General features: G+C 35.5%; 1 protein-coding gene across 3 annotated transcripts in view; it reads right to left on the bottom strand.

Moving 5' to 3' along the window:
* The window catches only part of FGF12 (fibroblast growth factor 12), a 556,824-nt gene that overhangs the window by 32,631 nt on the left and 504,600 nt on the right, over window positions 1–19,593 (bottom strand). The gene's annotated exons all lie outside the window — the stretch shown is intronic.

Genomic DNA, 19,593 nt, shown 5'->3' with positions numbered 1-19,593 from the left:
ATTACTTCTAGGATTCTGAACATTCTAGAGACAAGAGAGCAGACATTGAGGGAACAGTGCAATTCTCCATTAAAAACACCATTGTTGCTGTGAAGTATGTATACAGTACATACTTATGAGTTTGAAAATCAAGGCAAGTACATTGAATACCCTCAGCAGATACATGAAAGATGAAGCATGCCTCTGGTGTCTCAGCTTCTGTTTTCCTTTCTGGGGGTAAAGACGAAAGTGGGGATATTTTCAAATTCCCATATTCAAAGTTTATTTATTTATTTTGAGAAAGAGAGAGAATGTATGCGAGCGGGTGAGGGGCAGAGAGAGAGAAGGAGAGAGAGAATCTAAAGAAGGCTCTGCTCTGTCAGCATGGAGCCTGATGTGGGGCTCAAACCCAAGAGCCATGAGAACATGACCTGAGTTGAAATCAAGAGTCGGATGTTTAACCAACTGAGCCCCCTAGGTGCCCCCAAATTCCCATATTTAAATAAAACCATCATTATACTTTTGGGAAGTCATTTGAATATTCTAAAGGGCCCCAGAAATTATCAAGTAAGATTGGAAATATATTTTTACATGAAATTTTCCAATTTTTAAAACTCTAGGTGTCAACTTTTATGAAGTCATAATATCCAGTATGAAACTTAACTTCCTGATGTATCCATTATGAATATTGGGCAAGTATATGAGGCAACAGTTTCCAGGAATCTGTCAACTGGAATTGCTGGATTTGATCTTTGAGAGAACGGAAATATATGAAGAAAGTACTACATTAATCCTGGCTTTCTACAAGGGGTAACTTTCAACACTAGAATGAAGAGATAAAGCTGAAATATTGCACTATGGTTATTTTGAACTGGAGACAGAAATTGGAGTTTAGGACAGCTAAAAGGACTTGAATAATGTAGAGCAAGGAGCCAGAGAAAAGGAACCTGTTAAAATGGAGGTCAGGAGATTACATGGGAATTTCCTGAGGATCCTGGGCTTATGGATGAACTGAACATGTTCAAAATTAGATCTCCAAGGCCCAGTCTAGAGCAGCTACTATAGAACTGAGAGATGAACAGAGATACAAGAGGTTATGCAGGGCTGGGATATGCTGAACTTCTAGACAAGCCAGAAAGCAGAGACCTTGATAATGGACATTCACAGGAGACCTCAGAAAAGTCACAGTTTAATGATCACATTGTAAATAGGGTCCCCCTGCACCCTCCCAGATTAAAGATAGAAACAAAATAACCAAGACCTAAACACACGCACACACACACACACACACACACGCACACACACATACACACACACACACACACACACACACACACCAACAAGATCAAGAATATCTACTAGTTATTTATCTAAATGCCAGGAAATAAACACACAATCTTTATCAAAAGATAATGCAATGCAGTCTACCACATATCATAAAAATGTCTAATATAATTATACAAATTATAAAACATGGATATAAGCAAGACAATGTAACCCACAATCAGCCAATTAAGAATTTCAATAAAGAAAAAAAATAAGATGATCCAGATGATCCAGTCTTTAATACGCAAGGACTTTAAAACAGTTCCTATGGGGCACGTGGGTGGCTCAGTCAGTTGAGTATCCAAGTCTTCATTTTGCTCAGGTCATGATCCCAGGGAATCAAGCCCCGTGTTGGATCCCACGTTGAATGTGAAGCCTACTTGAGATTCTCTCTCTCGTTCCCTCTGCCCCTCTCCCCTGCTTGCTGTCTCTTAAAAACTAAAAAAATAAAAAATAAAATAGCTCCTGTAAATGCTATAGGACTTAAAGATAAATAAGGACATAATGAGTAAACAAATAAGATATATCAGCAGAATAAAAAAGGAAATGATAGAAAAAAGAACCGAATGAAAGTGTTAGAACTGAAAAGGTCAATATTTGAGGTAAAAATAATATTGGAGGTACTTATTAACAAACTGGAAACTGGCAAATGAAAGCATCAATGAACTTGAATACAGAGTAATTAAAATTATCCAGACTAAATTACACAGCTAAATGAAGATTTAAACACACACATAAGCGCATGTGCGCACGCGTGCACACACACACACACACACACACACACTCAGCAATCTGTTGACAATATCAAATAGTCTAACCTATTCGGACACAAAAGAAATAGAATAAAGCATAAACAATGAATAAATATGGTTAAAATTTACCAAATACAGTAAATATAAAAATTCCTATAGATCTAAATTGAAGAAGCTAAGCAAATCCAAAGCAGGATAAATACATCAAAATCATAGTCAGGTACTTTATAACCAAACTCATGAAAAATAAAGAAAAAAAATTAAAATGAAGCAGATAAGGGAAAAGGACACATCAAGCACCACTAAACAATGGGAAGTAGAAGATAATGAGATGAAGTCATTAAAGTGCTAAAATAAAAAGCAAACTGAACTCATCCAGTGCGCATATCCTTCGAAATCAGTAAGGTAAAGTAAAAATATTTTCAGATAAACAAAAAAAGTAAATTCACTTCCATCAGACTTGAATTATAATAAATGCTTAAAGTTGTTATTCATACTGAAGGATGCCAGATAGTAACTAGGTTATATAGGAAGGGATAAATAGCACTGGAAATCATAAATATGTTGACAAATATGAAAGAATATACTTTTTCTCCTTTCAATTAAAAAAATTGCACTGAAAGGGTTCTAATGTAAGTGTGAGTGTGTGTGTGTGTGTGTGTGTGTGTGAGTGATGACATTGTAGAACAGACAAGGGTTTAGTTAAAATATATTGTTTTATGGTTCTTATATATTTTTTAAAGTGTATTTATTTTGAGAGAGAAAGTATGTGTGTGCACATGCGCGAGTGGGAGAGGGGCAGAGAGAGAGGGAGAAAGAACCCCAAGTAGGCTCTGTGTTGTCAGCGCAGAGCCTGACGTGGGGCTCAAACTCACGAATATAGTTCTTATATTTTATGTCAAGTGTCTTATTATCAATCTAAGTAGGCTGTAATTAAGAATCTCTATTATACTCTCTAGAGCAAAAACTATAATTATAATACCAAAAACGGTAGAACTAAGAAGCCAATATAAGGATTTAAATGGAACATGAAACACACTAATTGAAAAGAAATAATAAGAGAAATGGAAAAACAAAAATCAGATGAGATAAATAGAAAACAAATAGCAAATGGTAGATTTAAAGCCAACCATATCAAGTATCACTTTCAATGTAAACAAAGTAAACACTGCAATGAAAAGGCAAGACCAAACAAAAATGTAAAACTAGACAATATTCTGTCTGCAAGTGATATCCTTAGGTCTCATAGAGGTTGAAAATAAAAATATAGAGATGATATATACAATAAGTGTAAGCATAAGAAAGTAGATATGGCTATATTAATATCAGACAAAGGATACTTCAAGACAAGGAGTATTGTCAGAGGTAAAAGGGAATATTCCATAACAACTGGGGGTCAGTGCATCAGGACTTAGACACAATAATCTTACTTATATATGTGCCTAATAATAGTACTTCAAAATATACAAAAGTGACAGAACTGAAAGAAGCCAACAAATAAATCCACAATCATAACTACAGACTTTAATAATCTTCTCTCAATAATTGTTAGAACACATGGCAAAACTCAGTAGAGATCTAGAAAATCAGAATACTTCAAACAACCTGACCTAATTAATACTGTAGAACACATTACCAAACAAAAGCGAAATGAATATTTATGTGAGTTCACATGGTACGTTCACCAAGATAAAATGCTAGCCCATATAAAAAGTCAAAAGACTGATATCTTACAGGGTATGTTCACTGACAACAAAATTAAATTAGAAAATTAATAAAATAAATATCTTCAAGGGCCTTGCATATTTGGAACTAAACAACAGATTTATATAGAATCCATGGGTCAAGAAAGAAATCACAAAGGATATTCAAAATAGTTTTAGCTGAATAATAATGAAACACAAAACATCAAAATTTGTGGGATGCAGCCAAAGGAGTGCCATTAGGGAATGCAAATAAATTCTCATATTATAATGCAAACACCCATTGACCCACTTTTGGAAATTTGACCTGCAGATATAGTGGCTTGTGTACAAAATGGAGTATGTTCAACATTATACTCATAATAAAGGTGCTTGCAATATCAAAATAACAGAAACAATCAAATGTCCTTCAATAGAGGACTAGATAAATTCTGGCACGTCCACACAATGGGATATTATATACCAGCTGAAGACAATAAAGCAGCTCATTATGTATGGCTATGAAAAGATCTTTACAATGCACTGTTAAATAAAAGCAGCAATCTATGTGTGTGTGCCTACATATAAAATGCATGTATGCATTTGTACATGCTACCATTTGTGTTAAATATGTATATATATATGCACATATGCACAAGTAGGTTTTGCTTGTATTGTGCTTAGAAGTTTCTTGAAGGATACACAAGAAGCTTGTGTTGGTATTTTGTCTCCTGGGAAGGGATCTGGGAAGTTGGAGAATAAAGCTGTAAGAAATAGATTTGCTTTGCTCTGTGAATGTATTACCACTATAAAAAATAAATTAAGAGAGGAAAAAGCTGTTGGTCAAGTAAAATTAACCTACTAGCTAAATATGGCTTTCAGACCTCTAATATAGAGTACAGCTGCATTTAAAATAGTTCTATTTTTTTAAGTTTATTTATTTTGAGAGAGAGCGTGCGTGCAATTGCATGCGAGCATATGAGTGGGGGAGGGGCAGAGAGAGAGGAAGAGAGAGAATCCCAAGAGGCTCCTTGTTCAGTGCAGAGCCTGACTCGGGGCTCAATCCCATGACGGTGAGATCATTACCTGACCTGAAATCAAGAGTCGGACGCTTAACCGACTGAGCCTCCCAGAGGCCCCTAAAATGTTCCATTTTAAATGTGATAAAACTTAGCCTCTGAAATTGAAATCTACTTACCCTGGCTCACACAACAAACGAAAGCCTCATGACTACAAGGATATACTCTAAGGTCACCCAATCCCATACCAAGAAATGGTGTACTTCCTGTGAAAAGTTACTGAAGGAAGAGGATCAAGAAGCTCCCATTAAAGCCACCATCCAAATGGACTAGTTGAGTGGAGAAGGATAAACAGGATTCCTTCCCCCATCTTTCATGTCCCAGTGATTACAGTGCCAGGATAACCTTGAGTCTTAGTACAAGGAATATACATTAAATAAAAATCATTGTCCTTATTTGGACTCTACTTTCACTTTTCAGCCTTTCCATGACTTGGATCAATCCCAACATCCAGAGAACCCCAAAATTCTCCGGCAATACTATCCAAATTTCAATCAAAGCTGCCAAGAACACTGTGGGCTCCAGAGAATGGTGGACATTCACCTGTGAATATGCAGTAAAGGGCTTTTATTGGGCTAATGAGTCACTGTAGGCAGGCTACATAAATATTCCCACTGTCACTGGAAGAAATAACCCCAGAATTTGCTTGTGTTGCTTGTTCATTGGGTTTAAATTACACTTTCATTTAAATATCTTCCTGGCAGTGATTACAACACTCAGTGACTGGAACATTTCTCAGTGAGGAACTACTGTTATGGTCAATGAATGAGAAATGTGGGCTGGGAGGCACTGTGGCTGCAGAACACCTGTGAGGCAGGATTGCTGGGATGTTGTTGTAAGGTATTGCACACATCACAAAACCTTTTATTAATCTAGAAGGAATTTAAGATTTAAAAAAAAGCAAATAGAAAGAATCCTGGTATCATGCAGGCACCTAGCAGGTGTGAGCAGACTGAGACCTGATATTCTATCCCTGGCATTGCTATAAAACCACATTTCACAGGTGTGCTCTGTTCAGTCTCAATCAAGCCCACACATACAGTCACACCAGTCACTTTTATTTTGACAGCCTAAAGAGTAATCTGCTAGACAAATAGTTATGATAGAATTGAAAAGCTAGACTTATAGTTTTGTTTTTTTTATAAATATCTTTTCTGCAATGCACCTTGCTGTGATGATGAGCCTTCAGAAGGATAATTCAAAGTAAACACATTTACCACTAAAGAGAAATGAAAAGTAAGGGGCCTGGTTCACTTAATGGTTTTCTCTGAAGTCCAAGGTTATTGAATATATTTACCTCTATCATGTTTTGAATATACGGTCATTCAGATAGATGATAAACACACTTGTTTGATTTCATAAAAGGTGCTAAAACAAGGGAACTTCATAAATTCTGTCCTTATGGTGACTATAGAATCCTTAAAATTTAAAGCTATATATAGTCTGATGCTCCACTTTATAGATGAAGAAATCAAGGTTTCCAGAGGGAGGACATAAAACAATTAAGATCCTGCTGCTAGATAATACCAGGGTCAGAATTAGAATACAGTATCCAGTTTAGAGATCTTTGCTGGTTATGCCACAGTGCTCTGGTTATGATTTATGCCCTTTCATAGAGAAGGATGACCAGGTAAAATAGGCTTTGTACTTATAATTGTGTGTATTTTCCATTGATCAAATGATTTTGACCAATGCAGTTCAATTGCTATAACAGTGTCACTTTGTTTACCTCTTACATAGTGAACATACTTTGCTTTTAGCCATTTTGGTTGTAGGTATTTTGCTCTTATTACATAAAACAGGCATTGGTAACCTAACAAGAGGCAGAAGGCAAAAATGGGTGACAGTTTTTACATAAACAAAATAAGAACAGAGTAATTTGACTAATGGTTTTAACTAGGGATGGTAAATGGAGAAGAGAGTGTGTTCTTCAAAGTAGAATTAGTATTTATACAAAGAGAACACTGAGTCAAAGAACAGGGGCAGGTCTATGAAACTCTGAAACTTACCAGTCATTCTACTACCTAGTGGTCTTATTAGTGTACATTGATTTGTTTGTGATTGTGGACTCATAACTTAATCCTGGAGTCCTTTTCTTTTGCAAACTAATGGGTGACAAGTCAGTCACTCAAAGCATCTTCTCAGACCCAACAAAAATGGTGGACCGCTGAAATGATTCTGCTAGCATGAACGTTTACCTACAAGTCTTCCTATTTGTTTAGTGTTTGATTGCAAATCCATAAAAAGAAAAGATTCAGACATATGTGGGTAATTCATGTTCTTTACCTTCATCATCAGGTTGCTAAATCACCTCATAGAGGTGCATCCATGTTAATAGATTATATGTTATATACATTTTCATCTCCCACAGATTCTATCACATTTTATATACATATTTCATTTGTTACTTCTGCTGTGCTTTCACATGTGGCAAGTCTTCCCACCGATAGCTACAAACCCAAATATCAATTATTAGTATGCTCTCTCAATTATTCTTAAAGACCTACTTCAAATCCAACTCCCTTCCCAAAATCTTCTCATTCTGTCATCTGAAAATCATCTTTTTTCCCTCTGATCCCTACCACAATTTTTTTTAATGTTTGTTTATTTTTCAGAGAGAGCGTGCAAGTGGGGAAGGTTCAGAGAGAGAAGGAGGAAGAATCCCAAGCAGTCTCCACACTGACAAGAGACAGAGTGACGTGGGGATCAAACTCATGAAACGTGAGATCATGATATGAGCTGAAGTCAGATGCTTAACCAACTGAGCCACCGAGGTTCCCCACCCCACCACAACAATTTATCCGTGGCTCTCTTAACGTTCATTTTTATTTCATATTATATGTATTTGCAAATATGACCTTACTATGGACAACTTATTTGAGATCAGTATTTCTCTCTTACTTTTCGAATCTTGCAAGTATCTGGTACCTGGTAGCTTTTCCATAAATGTGAATGAGTGAATGAATGATGACTATAGCCTATTGCAAATGTCTGGAATAGTTTGGTGAAGTAGCCTTTGTAATGGCTCATCAAACCTAGTACTGATATATCTTCTGGAATTCAGCCTCCTTTGAACGAATATGCAAACAAAATTTATAATCTAACTATACATTTTCTTATTTCTTTGGTTTATAATTGAAAGGTTACAGCTAACAATCAACAAATTAATTGCCTAAACGGAAATACCATTTATTCCTTCAGGAATATCTGAAAGAGAAACATTTTTTAAAAAGTAAACAGGATTATACATTCTCAAGGAGCCTACAATATGACAGAATAAACACAGGTATAAAGCAACATCATTTTCACATTCTGTTTGCTTACAAAAGATGAAAATTTGTGTAGGGTGTCTATAAGAGATATTAATAGTTTCTTTTTTTAATAAATTTTTTAGTACTTATTCATTTTTGAGAGAGTCAGAGGGAGACACAGAATCCAAAGCAGCCTCCAGGCTCTGAGCTGTCAACACAGAGCCCGAGGTGGGGCTCCAACTCACCAACTGTGAGATCATGACCTGAGTGGAAGTTGGATGCTTAACCCACTGAGCCACCCAGGCACCCCTACTTTCTTTTTTTAATGTTTATTTATTTTAGAGAGAGAGGGTGAGCACAGGAGGGGCAGAGAGGCGTGGGACAGAGGATCTGAAGCGGGTTCTGTGCTGATGGCAGCAAGCCTGATATGGGGCTTGAACTCACAAACCAGGAGACCAAGACCTGAGCTGAAGTTGGATGCTTAACTGACTGAGCCACCCAGGCACCTGGATATTATTACTTTCCCAAATTGAGAACCAATTATGTAGAATTTCCAATATATTTTAACTTGATAAAATTCATTAACATGTACTAGCAAAAAAAAAAGTGGTATTCTGGGTCTTGAAGAATAAAAACAGAATGCTAATGATTCTTTTTTTATGTTAATACTTTTAGAATTACATGTGAGTCATTTAAGAGTAAACTTTTTGATATACTCTAAAATGGTACAGTTTTTGTTTAGTTCTTGTGGACAGTACCCTACTACCCCCATAAAATCTTATATAAAATGCTGTTTAAAACTTAGGAATACATAACTTTTACATATATATATATATATATATATATATATATATATATATATGGTTCTATACATATGAAGCTACTAGAAAGAAGGCTATACTTCCATTTTTTATACAATTTTTTATACATTTTTATACAATTTTATACAATTCTATTAAAGCCATTTTTAGGAAATACCAAATGAATAAAGAATTTTATTTTCAGATCACTGACTAAAAACCATCAATTCAATTTCTCTTGAATAATAATTTAGACTCATTACCTATTTTTACTTTTATGCTTCTATATAAAAACATAAAATTAGAAAAAAATGAATTAAACAATTTTTAAAAATGAAAAAGAGCCACTGTCTAGAATGAATCCTAGCTCCTCTTCTATTAATCTCAAATTCTTTTTACAACTTTAGTTGTAAAGTTTGAGGTTCAAACTGTATTTGACTTTGGTATTTGACTTTGGTTTTCCCTGAAGTGTGCCCAACACGTTCAAACAGTCTTTGCTCTTTTCAGATAGTTTGCAGTTTGGCATTTAAATTTTTTTTCCTTCTTGGTAGAAGTCTGGATTATTAGAAATGAAGCCAAAAGGAAACTTGGAACTTTTCTAAACCATTTTATAAAAGGGAAAGACCCAGCCTTGGAAGCCAAACTCACTACTGATGACATTCTCTTAACTTGAAGCCAAGTGGCAAAGTGTCACAGTGCCTCACCAATTTAGCTTATATTCAGTCTGAATAGAATTTGACCATTTTCCCTAATAGAATCAGCATGCAAATTTCTAGCATTCAACTTCTGAAAAGCTGTATTTAAAACTACTGTGTGGGAGAGCAGAACAATATGTGAAGGAGATATTATGCTAGACTTGACAAGTTTTAGTTTCTGACACATGTAGTCTTTATTTGAGCAATGGCAAAAATTTAGATACTATGTATTTTTAACAATTTCTCACAAAAAGGTCTATAAAACTACAAGTATATATTTGCTTGTATTCTCATGTTCAATATATATTTTATATATGCATCAGCTATAGTTGGGTCAGCTAAGGTAAGTAGAGGAAAATAAGGTTAATGTGAGGTTGACAAAAGAGCTTATTTGATGTTTAATTTTTGGATAACCATGGAAATAATTATACAATCCATGTATGCTTTCAGCTAACATTTAAATTCTGTGTTCCGATAACCAGTTAATTATCTGGAGATTAATAGCCCTTTTAGTCTGATTTTATAATATTGTGAGGCATAAGACTGAATAATAAAATCTCCTTTTGGACAAGGAAGAACTTCCTGGAAGAGGATGCATTTGAACCTTAAAGAAAGCATAGGAACTTAGTAGCTATAGAATGAGAGAAGAGAGGGAAGGGAATAGAAGGGAAGGGAAGGGAAAGATTTTATTAATCCAAAATCAATTTATAATATTCCAATAATCATGTGATTTTATGAATGAATCAAGTCTGAAGAGTCACTAGTGAGATAGTCTGACCTAAATGATGATCTAATGGCATGAATTCTAAGCATAGGACTTCCATGCTACAAACAACCTAACACATTTAGGAGAAGATTAGCATTTCCAAAAGTTAGTGTGGGATCACAGAAACTATGTACACATTTTTCTTTCAATTTTAAGTTGTCTTCCAGAGGTGGTTCTTAACCTCCAATTAGAGAATGCTGCCAGTAGGTGGAACAGTGGTGACTTGGTTGTAATAGGCTTCAGTCAGTGTGACTGAGAGAGTTATGGGGTCCCATGATTCCTATTTCTTTTCTTTTCTTTTTCAAAAACTGTGTGGGACAGTTAAATATATCTCAGAAGTAAGCTTTTAGGAATAATATTTAATATGATATCTGGATTAAAATACTAATTTTGATATCAGACACAGACACAAATGCTGCATCTGCCATTTATCCATTGGGTAAAGCCAGCAATTTCCTTAATTTCTTTGAGTCTCAGTTTTCCCATATGTAAAACCTGAATTACAATACTTATTTTACAACTTTGTTAGAATCCAAAGCTATATGGTTGATTGTGCTTTGGGAAGAATATGGGTAATCACCCAGCTATGACTCATGGCCTTTCTTGATTTAACCCCCCATTTTTTTTTCTAATTCATAAAATTTCATATAGAAATATGATTTCTAACTTTTTATGAGAAGTCTGAAGTTCAGGCCACATCAGGTCTTCATTCCCCTGCCTAGGAATTATTGGAGTCATATTACCCATTATGGGCACTTGGTGCTTGGGCTTGTTATCATGGATTTAGAGTAGGCTTGCCTGGTACTCTGGTGCATTAATGTCAAAAAAACCACATAAGAATTTTCATATGAGCCAATAGCTTGTAGCTTTTCTGGGTTCCAGTCTCTGTTTTCTGAAACGTCTTGTTTTGTTAGAGCAGCCTAGGAGGGGCTTTTCAATTTGCCCTGATTTCCCTGTTCTCTTTCCCCACGTCACTCCCACATTTGGAGGAATCCATCAGAGGAAGACAATATTAGCTAATCCCTTTAGCAATAGCATTCTCTTCAGTGACAAAGGCATATTTTTCTCTTCTGAAATGAAAAAGAAACTTGATCTGTCCGAGCAGAGATTAGCTGGTCATCAAATTCACTGATTTGTTTATGAGTTGGATTTCAAAGTATACATCTGAGGAGCTCCTCCCCTCCCTTTGCTCTCTGTTATAGGCTGAATTGTGTACCTCCAAAATTCACATGTTGGAGCCCTAACTCGCAGTACCTCAGAATGTGACTATATTTGGAGATATGGTGCTTAAAAAGGTAACAAAATTAAAATGAGCCTGTTAAGGGGCACCTGGGTGTCTCAGCGGGTTAAGCATCCAACTTCCGCTCAGGTCATGATCTCATGATTTGTAGGTTCAGGCCCTGCGTAAGGCTCTGTGCTAACAGCTTGGAGCCTGGAGCCTGGAGCCTGGAGCTTGCTTCAGATTCTATGTCTCCCTCTCTCTCTGCCCCTGTCCTACTCATGTTCTCTCTCTCTCTCTTTCAAAAATAAATAAACATTAAAACTTTTTTAAAAAAATTAAAAGTCAAATGAGCCTGGTAGAATTGGATCTGAATCGATTCCAATTTCTGCCCTCATAAGAAGAGCAGATTAAGTTACAGAGGAGACAGCAGGGATGTTCGTGCACAGAGGGACAACCAGGTAAAGAGGCAGCAAGAAAGTGGCTACCTGCAAGGCAAATAGAAGAGTCTCACAGCAAACCAACTCTGTTGCCACATTGATTTTGGACTTCTGGCATCCCAAACTGGTGAGAAAACAAATACCTGTTGTTTAAACTGTGCAGCCTGTGGTATTGTTAGCCGGTATGTTATGCAGTATTTTGTTATGGCTGTCCCAGCAAACTAAAACACTCTTCAAAGAGGATTCAGATTTGGCAGGATATGTTTGGTCTTTCTGTTTGAAAGTCAGAGCAAGGAGGGAAGGGAGGAAGACTATATGAAACATAGAAGGTCAAAGAGTTTTCCATATTTTGTACCTTGGAGACAGGTGAAGGAGAACATTGAGAACACCTAAGGTGGGGTGCATAATTTATAAGAGTTAACAGAAAGGTTCTTTTTCTTTTCCTGTTGTTTTGGCTTTTGAAGAAGTAGTCTTGAGAACAATAATAATTTATTTTGAGATTATATTGCATAGACTTTGTTTATCGGCATCAGTTCTTCAGGATCAAACAAGGGTTTAAGTTTCACAATTATTATGTCAGTAGCAAGCAAACAACTTTGTACAAGTTGTAGCTGGCATGAAGTTTTATGTTTCAAAAATTCCCATATGCATCAAAAACTATTTTAAAGGGTAAGCGATTAGTGTCTTGAAGATATTTTTAAAGCAACCACATTTTAGAAAAATTTAATTCTTTAACAGAGTTATAATATGCTTTTCACATAAGCCAACATTATACTGATGATTGGATTTTGACAACTTCTAATCCCAATTCTCTTTGAAATCCTCTTCCTAAACCCCATTCAATCAATATCTTACCCTTGAAAGGCATCAGAATACAAACATGATAATGTTAGTGAGAAGGTCTTGTAAATTATAAAGTACCCTAGATGTGCAAGGGATTGTCATTTATGTGCATTATTGTGATGTGTAACGACCTCTTCAAAAGAACATTCATTGTTTCTGCTCATCTCTTTAGGCTTTCATGAGAGTGAGCCCAAGAGAAAGCAATTAGACCAGAATTGTGAAATTAGGTTTCTGAAATTAGACCAGATTGTTATAGTGACACCCCAGCATTTTTTTTTCTGGAGGTACTTCTTTTTCAGTGCTTCCAGTGTTGGTGACTCTCCTGACACAATGTGGAGGAGAATGTTCATATTTGCATAAGTAAAATAATGAATCCCTAAACAAATAAGAGGAATACAGAGAAATGCACAAATAGGGTAGGAGAGTCTCCCTGGAAAATAAGAAAATTACTCTAAAAATTTTTCTAGGCCCTAACAGAGGAGCTATCCTATTAGAACTTGAAGTCTTGGTAACCCAAATTTTCACTTAGTACAGAAAGAACTGAATGATTCCTGGCTTTGTGATTTTCTGACAAGCTAACCCAAATGGAACTCCTGATTATGGGCTTCCCCACCAGGAAGGGAAATTGCTTTTTCTCTCATTCTTACGGTCTCTTACACACACACCCTTTACAGAACAAAATCATAATACATATATTTTTAAAATAAAGCAGGCAATAGGAAAAATATTCTTGCTTAAAACATATTTTTAATGTTATTAGCAATTATTTTCCCACCCTCCGCATTTACATTATGCATTTTTTTCCATGAAATCATAGAATCAAAGTGTTTTAAAATTTAAAGGGAAAACCATTTGAATTTACAGGGAAATAAGGCTGCGTGGAGAAATTACTTCCTCAAGATTCATTTTCAAAATGGAAAAAACATTTTAAATTTTATTTTGCTGTACTAAAAGTGGGTTTTACAGGTATTTATGAACACCTGCATCTATTTTTTTTATCTACATAACACATCCTCATATATATATCATTGTGTAAATATAGCATTGAGATGTTTGGTATTTTAAACAGGAAGCATTTTGTATCATGGAACTGCTGATAAAAAATAGAATTAATGACAACACTGCAATTTTTTAAATAACCATGCCAAGAATACTTCTGGCAACTATGCCTTGAATGAAGTTCTATTAGATTTGGTTGTTATAACTGTCCCAATGCAGGGAGTCCATAGGGCAAGGTAAGATTTTCTCCAGGTAAATCAGAAATATGGTCTTGATAATCTAGGTTCCCATGACACATGTTTTTCAGAGACCAGAAAATGTTCCATAGGTGCCACATATTTTCTTAAACATTCTCTGTATGTCAATCATTCTGCATGATATGGTTTTACTTACCTCATGGTCTTGCTTGCTTTGCACTAGGTATGTTCCAGATTGCAATGAGCCTATTAAAATATGGCTCCCAGTGATGAATGTCTACTGTATAATCTAATCTGTGCTACGAAAAAGAATAACGTCAACTCTTGACCTCAGATCTTCTACTGACACTATCCCTCTATTGTTACCTTAGACACAGACACTGGACTCAGTTAGGGTGCTCATTTTCTTTAGAGGCAATAAAGGACAAATTCCTCAACAGTGATTCTAATTTCTTTTTCTTTTAAGTAGTTCCCACAATCAGTTTTCTTCCTCAAAGCCCTAATGTTATATATATATATATATATATATATATATATATATATATATATTTTTTTTTTTTTTTTTTTTAATTTGACACTCTTACCAAACACCACTTGCCTTAAGACAGGTGCTAAGAGCTACCTTGGTTAAGATTGGTAACATTTCAAGGTTACAACTCATGGTCTCATCCTATGTCATCTGTCATTTTCAACATAACTGGGAATAATATCATGATTCCACCTACTTTAGGATGACTTACCAATCCATATTGAAATACTTCCAAATGTTGGAAAATGGCCTTTGCCCTTATCCCTTTGTAAAGGTGTTTTGATTCCAAATATTGTAATTTGTTTATGTACCATCCTCACCACCCACACAGCATTGGATCTGTGTTTCTCCTGACATAATTGTTGAAAATAAATTTGAGAATTTTTAAAATGGAGGTATAATTCTTACAAAATGTATAGTTTTCTACTACTTCAAGAAGCTGATTTACACAAAGCAGAAATCTATTCAAGGGGGTCAGAAATTCATGAAAGATAAAAAGAGGTTAGCTCATTATGCTTATCTTGTGGGCTGCCCAAATTGTTGAAGGACATGCACAAGAATGCGTTGAGCCTTTTCAGTACACTGGCTCAGAGATTAGTGCATTTTTATCTAGTGCAAGGATCATAAATTAACATGCCTAGAGGGATCATGTGGCAACCTTAACTAGTGAATCAGGTTGGGTGGGAGCTATGCAACCCTGGAGATACTAATTTCTCCACTTGTAAAATGAAAGCATGAATGAGAGTCGAGCTGATACTAGAAATATCAGGGACTTACCCATTCCCATTACTCTGGATAAAATTTTCCTTCATAGCTCTACACATCAGGATATTTCCATATGGGCTTATTTTCATATATTTAGATGTTTTGGCATCCTAAAAATAAAAAAACTGAATAATTGGTGGCATTTTTCTCTTTCTAGGCAGAATAGCATATCTTGATGCATCTAGAGTATGCGCCATTTTTTTTCCTGAGAAGATAATCATACTAATGCACCTTTTGTAACTATCTAAAAATCAATACTATACTTGAAGCCTCATCAAGTCTCCATTTACTTCCCATTAAACTATAATCTGAGGCATTTAAAAAAAGCCATTATGTATTTTTTTTTTAGTAAAAAAACAATCATTTTTACATAATACACCTTTTTTCAGATTTCTCACCAATAAGAAATGAAAATATTCACGGTACAACCAATATCAGTTTTTTTGTTTGTTTCTTTTTTTTTTTTAATTTTCATTTTGGAAAGAGGCAGATAGGGGGCAGAAGGAAAGAGAGAGAATCTTAGGCAGGCCCCATGCTAAGTGCGGAACCTCATGTTGGGCTTAATCTCACAGCCATGAGACCATGACCTGAGCCGTAATCAAGAGCCTGACACTTAATTGACTGAGTCACCCAGGCACCCCAACCAATGTCAGTTGTAAGGTTAGTTAATTCATATACCAAGGATTTATAGGATTCCTGCTTTTATAGGATTCCTAAGTGTTTAATAGAGAGAAACATCCCTATAAGATAAACTCTTTACCATTGTGGTTGCTCTGGAGCCTCAGTTAGGATGGATGTGGGCAGTCCCAAATAGGGACAGTGGGGTCCACCAATTGCTTATCTATTTCAAAAAGGCACCCGGAACTCTCGTTCTGCAATAGGAACAAAACAAATTCTTCTTTTACATTTAATTTATCACTGGCCTTAAATTTAAGTTTTCATAAGGGCTCTATTTCAACTAACATAGACTCAATTTAAATGATCAAAGAGAAAATCAGAGTCGATTAATTTTAAAAGATAGCAAAAGGTTATTTCTAAGACTGTACCTAAGAAAAATTTGCGATTTGTTTTAAAGGCCTAGATGAATGCCATACTTTATAATGCCTCAGGCACAGATATTAGATGTGAGTGTGAGAACAGAGAAAGTGTTAGAGCCCTGAAAGTAAGAGATCACTATAAAGAGTGGGAAGAGCTTATTGGGTAAGAATACTCAGTGGTACAGTAGAAATTCTGAATTGGTCAGGAGATAAAAAAAAAAAATCCCCAGTATCTATGAAAGTGGTTGGCAAGAGGTCTGACCCATGAAGAATGTCAAGTACAGAATGAATAACCAAAATATACCAGGCTGCACAATTTTCATTCTCCTTGGAGAATGGCACTCAAAATGTGAACCATCAAAGTGGACTTGACCGCATTTTATACTCTTTTCCCCCTTTGGAGTCTATTTAGTTTTTTTGTTATAATTTGACAGTTCTAAGCACTCTTTTTTAACACAAACTAGGAATACAGAGTAAAATCATAGATTAATTTTACAGAGGCCATATTTGCAAAGGCAAGTGCCTGCTTTGCAATAACATAAGCACTAGTTACAGAAAACAATACTTTTCATACGACAGTGGGTAAAGATTTGGGGAAAAAAAATTAGTATCTATTGAGTAGACTCTGCCTTAATACAAATCAGAAACAGGATCCTTGGGATTTCCATGTTTGTTTGATAGGAGGTACAATTACTAGAAATAGAAAGGAAAGTAACTTTCTAAAAATATTTCCCTTGAAACTAATTATCTAAAAATAATTATAATGAGGGGCGCCTGGGTGGCTCAGTCGGTTAAGTGGCTGACTTCAGCTTAGGTCACGATCTCGCGGTCGGTGAGTTCGAGCCCCGCGTCGGGCTCTGGGCTGATGGCTCAGAGCCTGGAGCCTGCTTCTGATTCTGCCTCTCCCTCTCTCTCTGCCCCTCCCCCGTTCATGCTCTGTCTCTCTCTGTCTCAAAAATAAATAAACATTAAAAACAATAATGATAATGAATTACTCTTACTGGTTGCTGTGGACTGGCCAAGCACGGTCTCTACTTTGAAAGTGCATGTGCAATTCTCTATAAATATTTCTACAAAGTGCTAATATGAAAGAAAAATGTGCTCTTAGTGACATTTTTGTTTTGTTTTGTTTTTAATTCCACATTCTTCTCAGTACCTACATAAAACACTATGGACAGTTACTATTAACCTCAGGATCAGACAATCAATTTTAAATATTTGTCATGTGTCTTCCTTTAGTAACTTTTAAAAATGATTAATATTCAGTTGTGGTTTTTTATACTAGGGATGAAACTAAGCCTTAATTATATGGAATTTAATATCAAATGTAACATCACTTAAAGAACAGTGTTTCTTTGTTATATTTCCTTTCTTACCATGTTTTATAAAATACCCTCAGGTAAAGCACCATAGAGATCATAAGGGACTTACTAGTCCTTGCATTTGAAAATAGTGAATGGAAAACTACAAGCTTCTTTATTGTCCTAGGGACCCTCGTAGTGCCCAGACTGACCAACTAGGATGGCACAGTAAAGGTATTCACAGGAGAAAAGGAGATTATATCTTGTACAAATTTTTTCAGCAGGTTCTAAATGTCACGCAACAAAACAACTTTAAAAAAAGAATTACCTCTCATTATATCTACTTACGTGTTGTCAACAGATTTCTTAATTCTATAGCTTTGTTACAAATATTTAAGAGGAGGAAGAACCCAGAGATAACTCAGAAAAATAAATCAACTCCAAAGACAAAGAGCCAAGCATTTTGCATTATGGTAAAAAAGATAAGCTAAACAAATTAATCACATAGATAAGATTAGGAGACAACACTCAACTTTTTTAAGACCAAAATATTTTCAAGCACCTAATTACAAGTGAAGTGTTCACTGATGGCCATTAGAGAATTAATGGCCTTTAAAACTGACAATATATTTTTTCATTACTTTAATTAATATTTATTCTCTAACCTGTAACCTGAATAAAAATGAAATCGCACTTTAGAACGAGGCTACGAGGCTAGAAACCACTGAGGAAATGGAGAAACAAAACTAAAATCAGTACTGATGATCACTAAATGTGTAAATGTTGAGATGTTACCTCTCAGGACCTCACTTACATCATCTATAAAATGGGGTGAGAGAAGCAAAAGACAAGATCATTTCTAATAGCTCTTGTAAGTGTAAGAGTCAATGCATCTAATGGGATGCTAAGGATGTTGGAAAGAAAAACTAGGTTGTAGTTCAGATATTGGGGATATAATAAAAGTTTAAAAAATCAGCTTTTAAACCTGATGGCCCCCAAATTCCTGAACTAACTTCTTCACTCAACTACCCAGAAGTATGTAAACATCTGATGGATGTTTCTAGGAAATCCTAATTCTTTACAATGAAGATGTAAATATGATCAACACCCTAGTGTTTATTCTGAAAGAGAAGTCTCATATTGTTTTTTTTTAAATATGAAATTTATTGTCAAATTGGTTTCCATACAACATCCAGTGCTCATCCCAAAAGGTGCCCTCCTCAATACCCATCCCCCACCCTCCCCTCCCTCCCAACCCCATCAACCCTCAGTTTGTTCTCAGTTTTTAAGAGTCTCTTATGCTTTGGCTGTCTCCCACTCTAACCTCTTTTTTTTTTTTTCCTTCCCCTCCCCCATGGGTTTCTGTTAAGTTTCTCAGGATCCACATATTGTTTTACTGAGCCCCTCTATGGGCACTTTCAGTGGCACAAATCTTTTTACCTTTTAAGGTAGTTTCTCCATTACCAGTAATAGATAACTAACAGGCTATTTCTAACTTATGTAAGCTTTCCATTCTGGAATATTTTATGCATGTGTTTTTCAGATAAATTAGAATCAACTTAAGTAGTAAGCTAATTAAGCTCATCCCAGCACAGTACCAAGGAAAATATGTGCAAAAAACATGAACAAACGGGAAACAGATGGGGCTGGTAACAATAATTTTCAAAAATTAAAAATTGTAAATTGTAAATGTTAAGATGTTACTTCACTTCTCCTGGTCTCTCTTACTTCATCTGTATAATGGGGCAGGGGAAGAAAAGGAAAAAGACAATCTATAAGATCTGTTTTAAGTATAGTAGCTTATGAGCTTAAAATGAAATGCTAACAAGGCAGACACATACAATTGCGTTCCTGCCAAACTTTGTTCTATTTATCTACCTTATATTTCATCTAAGACTAACAACTCTGATTGGACATAGATCAGATCAGATCA

Source organism: Acinonyx jubatus, chromosome C2, assembly GCF_027475565.1.
Source record: "Acinonyx jubatus isolate Ajub_Pintada_27869175 chromosome C2, VMU_Ajub_asm_v1.0, whole genome shotgun sequence".
NCBI classification, from domain to species: domain Eukaryota; kingdom Metazoa; phylum Chordata; class Mammalia; order Carnivora; family Felidae; genus Acinonyx; species Acinonyx jubatus.
The sequence above is the reverse complement of the archived record's forward strand: the minus strand, read 5'-3'. Positions and strand labels throughout refer to the sequence as shown.